Genomic DNA, 6,146 nt, shown 5'->3' with positions numbered 1-6,146 from the left:
AGCATGAAGAATGGAGTCTTGGGACAGGAAGAGGACAAATAAAAACAAAGCAGTTAAGCCACAAAGTCATAAAAGGATTAGGAGGGACCTAAATTTGATCCTTAAATTATTTTCCCCAAATACTCATTGGAGCATTTGCCTTTAAGAAGGGTGATCTCAGCAGAGAACAGTGGTGCATGCCTGTAATCCCATCACTCAGGGAGGCAGATGCAGGCAGATCTCTGTGAGTTCAAGGCTAACCTGGCCTACAGAGCAATTCCAGGACAGCCAAGGCTACACAGAGAAACCCTGTCTCAGAAAAGAGAGAGACAGAGAGAGACAGAGAGAGAGAGAGACAGAGAGAGAGAGAGAGAGAGAGAGAGAGAGAGAGAGAGAGAGAGAGAGACAGAGACAGAGACAGAGACACAGACACAGAGACAGAGAGAGAGAGAAACAGAAAGAGAGAGACAGAGAGAGAGAGAAAGAGAGAAGGAGGAGGAGGAGGGAGGGAGGGAGGGAGGGAGGGAAGGAGGGAGGGAGGGAGGGAGGGAGGGAGGGAGGGAGGGAGTGAGTTAATTAAAACAGTATATGTATATGCATAGCCTGCCTGCATTATAGGATGGTTATTGGGTTGTTTGGTTGTTTGTTCATTTGTTTGGGGGTAAATAGTAGTATGGTTCCATGATTCCTTGTGGCTTTTTCAGACCCACTTATTATTATTTTACCCACCTCCCTCCTATATCTACCCCCTCCCCCTTCCCTAGGAGGCCCCACTTTCCCTATTAGATCACTTGTATCCTGCTATTCCCCTTTACCTTCCTCCCTCTTCTTCAGCATTAGCATCCCTCTCCCTCTCTAAGAAGCCCCCTTTCACATGCCCCTGATCCGACTACTTGCACCCTGCTATTCCCATCTCTAATGCTCCCCACCCTCCTATCCTAGAAATGGTCTCATTTTACTTTCCCAGTTTAAAAGCAAGCAGTGTTGCCTGTCTCAAAACCTCCTCACTGCTGGTGTGGATCTGCAATGGAAGCGTGCTGGCTGTGCTACCATGCCTCAGCAAAGCACTTCTGATGCAACGGTCGTTCTCTTTATCGGACCCCATAACCCTCCTCAGCACATTTATCCTTCAATCCCAGTGGTGCCTAAATCACAGGAGTCATGGGTGTAATGTGGTTGCTGAAACGTTCCCTTTAATGGTTTTTGAACCATTTTGGAGCACAAGAACATTGTTTTTAAGCAGAACTTACAAAGATGAAAATCGCTGTTACTAGATTGATGGCAGAGGGCCATGAAGCTCAACCCTGTTGTCTCCTTTTTCACACAGAATAGCCCAGCATACAACTTGGGAATCTTCAAGCCTTTACTCTTGGGGAGAAGTCTGAAATCCACAAGGACTCGAGTGCATCACTCTGTCTATTAAACCTAGGTTGGAGAGAACAGACTGAGGTCTCAAGGCGTGCCTTCCTTGCGAAAAAACAGACCAAAGCCATGTCACATTCCTCCTTATCTCATCCGTGAACCTCCCAACGTCCCTCTTCAAAGAAGGAATTCACAGAGCTACAGGAATGAGAATCAAAGTTCACTGGAAATTTACTTAGATGTATTTGAAACTCTTTGATGATTTTTGTGATACAACGGCTTCGCTCATGTCAAACAGCTTTTTTTTTCCTATGGAAATTAAACTGGGAAGGCGCATACATAGATAAAAGTGATAAGGCGAGAGTTTTCTGGAAAACCGGGTGATATTTGTTTGTGCAAAGTTGCAAGACTGCAACATTCTGAGGTTGGTTTGGGGTTTTAATGGGATAGCTTTTAACAGAGCAGTGACGATAGTGTCACTCAAAGCACGCCGAGACCTATTAGCTGATCCCTGTCCTAAGATGTCTGCACGTAACTTCATTCATCTCATTCTGATAATGGCCCTGTGATTCGGTTATTATAGTTCGTATGTTCAATATAAGGAGGAAGACACTGAGAACTGAAAAGGCTAAGTGACCGACTTATTGTCAGTCAGGGGTCCGTGGCAGGAGGCTGCCTCCTGTAAATAGCACACTGACACATGTTCACACTGCCCATGAGTGTGAAAATGTACAGAGGTATAAAGTAGTTGTCATTTGCTTATCTCTTGCTCAGATTGCCCCTTTAAATGAGATGCATATGCAGCATTCTATGTTTAATAGCCATGTCAAAATTAGCATATCAAAAATTAATGGTCCTGCCTCAGATGCAGAACTCTGGCAGACTTGTGGCCAAGCCTTTCTTGGTGTATGTTCTCTCCCTGTACTAAGCCAGACTCTAACATCTGCACTTCCCCCATCCCTGAGCCCTTCTAGTGGATCATCAAAGCTGCAGTTGCTTCTGTTACTCCCCAGATGGCTAGCCAGATGGGAAGAGCTCTGATAGTCCCCGGTGTAGCTATTGTTAGGGGAGAGAGCCAGGGCAGAGAGAGACTCCTTCCTCACACTGCAGTCGGCCTACCTCCAGGTCCTGTATCAAATCTGGAATAAACTCTACACTATAAAAGCTGGAATTTTAAAGGAGGATCCACCCAATCTACTTTACATATGTGTTCAAGTGTAAAAGACAACACATAAAATTGTTTCAGTTTGCATTTAATTTATTTGGGTGCTGTGCGTGGGGGGAAGATTCATGCCATGGCATGTAGGTGAACAACATGCAGGAGTCAGGAGTCAGTTCTCTCCCTCCATTGTGGGGTTCTGGGGGTGCAACTCATGTTGACGGGCTCGCCAACCTTTGCCATCAACAGTATTCCACATTATTTGAACATGGTAAAACAGATCCAGAGTTTCTTACAAGTCAAACAGTTTATTTGTAAGTGAATAATAATGAAAAGAGTTGTTTGCTTTCTTCTTCAGATACTACTCAAATTTCTCAAGTGTGTTCTGCCTTATTGTCCTTGCTTTGGGGATACATAAGTGAATTGACTGAATAAATAAAAGTCTCTGAATGCTCCATACGCACGTGCCAACACTGTATCAGCAGTGACAATAGAAGACACTAAAATGCCCATTGAAAATGGGCATTTGGCTTCTTGAAAGCTAAGCCACAGGCAATCCATATAACATATTTGAAAATTGTAACAGAGGACTAAAGGGGAAACTCACTCACCGCATCCCAAAAGGGAATCCATGAGACTAAAGCAATCAGAAGGTAAATAGAAAAGGTCATCCTTTTTTCTAACCATCCTTTAACTGTGGCAAAGACTAGACCCTTGCTTATGGCATAATGGATCACTACAACGGCTGGACACTGCAGTCAAGAACAGGCCAAGGAGTACAAGACAAGAACACATACATCCCAGCCTTAGTTACACTCAGGAGGTAGAAAACACTACTTCTAGTCATGAGAACACAGAAGGGTCAGCAAGGGGGTGGGGGACCACAACGCAAATCAGATGACTTTAACCACGGTGGCTAAAACACTCAATCGTACTCACATTTATAATAGTCATACGTGTGTGTGTGTGTATGTGTGTGGTGTGTGTGTTCAACATGGCCTTATAATAGACATACCACTGCACATTCATGCATGCACTTGTACATATATCAATACATTTATATGCGCATTTCCGACAGACATATCTACACATTCATGTGCACATTTCTAGTAGCTGTATCTACACTTTCATGTGCACATTTCTACCAGACACATCTATATATTCAATGTATTTCTAGTAGACATATCCCTACTTGGTGTGGAACAAAAAAAAAAGAGAACACAAGTAGAACTATCCTGGCTTCATCATCAGCCTGTTTTGCTTTCTGTCCATATGTTAAAATGAACATTATGATATATTGTAAAGTAAAAAAAAAAATCAGTTACAGTGAGTACTCACCAATAATCTTTAGAACACCTACCTGGAAGGACACAGATTTTCCACAGCCCCCTGACCCAGAGGAGGAGGAACACTAGGCACAGTGGCCCCTTCTTTAATATCCTAAGTCTTCCATCATGCCATCTTTTCAAAACTACAAATTTATTGAGAGATTTTTTTCCTACTCCCAGAAAAAAGATGAAAATGGCCTTTGAGAAAAAGTCCGCTCTTTTATTGAATTCAGTTATTACCAAAAGTCACAAGAAACTCAAACTCAGGGAAGACAAATAATAAACGGCTGAATTTTCAATCACCTGGGATATTCCAGCAGGGAGAGGGCGGGCTCATCTTTCATATTGTGTCCTCATCTTGGACATGGTGTTTGACTGGTTGGAAGAAGTTAGACACAACCTCACATGCACATGCTGCAGTGTGCATGCTTTACCTCTGACCTGCCCCCTGACCCAGAGGAGGAGGAACACTAGGCACAGTGGCCCCTTCTTTAATATCCTAAGTCTTCTGTCATGCCATCTTTGCAAAACTACAAATTTATTGAGAGATTTTTTTCCTACTCCCAGAATCAGTAGCCGAAGTTGAATAAAGACAAATTTAACAACTTCATCGATAGAAACCACCTTGTTAAGTATGAACAGGTATTGACTTCTGCTTATCACCCCAGCAAACATGAGAACTTAGAAAATACAGATATGAAAATGAAAAATAAAACCAAAATAGATATATCACCTAGATGACATCGGGAAACATAAAGGACACTAACCTACTTAAGTGACTTTGTGAACTTTTGCCTTTACTTAACCAAATGATATTTTTATAAAGATTGTTATACTTCATAACATTTCTCTAATTTGCTAAAGTGAACTCTGTGCACTTATTCCTGTTTTATTTATTATCTGTCCATCCACAGAAGCAAACTAAAGCTTATGAAGCATTCTCTTATATGAGGATGTTGTATTTAGACACAGAACCTCATGAATACAATGTGATAAATCAAAGAGATACACAATAATGGTTCAAATTGGATCCTGAATATATTTCATCATTTTATTTTTGATATTTTAATTATATCATTTCTCCATTCTCCTTTCTCCCTTCAAACACTCTTATGTACCATACCTATGCTCTTTCAAATTTATAGCCTCCTTTTCATTAATTGTTGTATGCATATATATATATATGCATGTATGTATATATACTGCATATGTATTATATTTCTAAATATAACCTGCCTAGTCTGTGTAATGTTACTTGGATGTATCATTTTAGGGCTGACCATTTAGTATTTGATAACCAATTGGCATTACTCTTCCTTGGGGTATTTTCCCAACTGTCAGCATCCCTTAGTTGCCTGTAGTTCTCCATGTAGGGTTGAGGACTCGTGGTCTTTCCATTGTCCATTTCATCACATCCATTGGTGTCATCACTGCTGGGCTCACATTTGAACAGCTGTGTTGTTGACTGCAGCTTCTGCATTACTAAGAGACAGAGACTCGCAGAAAACTAGATCCTCTGGCTCTTAAAATCTTTCTGCCCACAGTTCCAAAATGTTCCCAGGGCCTTAGATGTGGGAGTTGTTTTGTAGATGTACCCATTGAGACTGAGCTTCAAAGCTCTGCATTTAGATTGGTTATGGTTTTCTGTGATGGTCTCCTTTTGTTGTAAAGAGATGCTTAGGTTGATTATGAGTGAGGACTACATTATATCTGTGGGTACAAGGACAGATATTTAGAGTATAGTTAGGGATATGCTGGTTTAGTAAAGTAGTGATTATAGGTTCTCCTCCAATATACATAACATCACTAGCACTGGGTAGTTGGCTAGATTTCCAGTACTAGGCACAGTACTCCTCTTGTTGAGTTGATCTTAAGTCTAATTAGGGAGCTGTTAGTTGCCATCAAAGGATGTCTGCTATGCTGGTTGTTGATATGGTTCACAGGCATCACAGCTGGGTAGGACTGTTGGCTGTTTCCCTTCTGTGGAAGCTAGCATGGCATCTTCTGGGACCACGAAAGCTAGTCCTCAGTGTGAAGACATCCAGGTGAGTTCCAGCTCAGGGGTCGCTGGGCTCTGTTTCTGAAGTCTAAGGTATCTTCAGCAATGGAGACCTCCCTTACATCTTGAGTGTTGGGGACAACCAAGGCAATAGCAATAGCCTATAATACTTTGGGATACTCTTGGGCACCCTGAAAAACAATTCAATAGAAGACTCCTGGTGTCTGGTATTAGAGTTTTTGTTAGCTTAGTTTTGACTCCTGGAGGGAACACCATCAACTCAGATAAGAAATTTTCATTAAACTACACCATATTTTCC

This window comes from Acomys minous (assembly GCF_964271855.1).
Source record: "Acomys minous genome assembly, chromosome: 13".
In the NCBI taxonomy this organism is placed as follows: Eukaryota; Metazoa; Chordata; class Mammalia; order Rodentia; family Muridae; genus Acomys; species Acomys minous.
The sequence above is the reverse complement of the archived record's forward strand: the minus strand, read 5'-3'. Positions refer to the sequence as shown.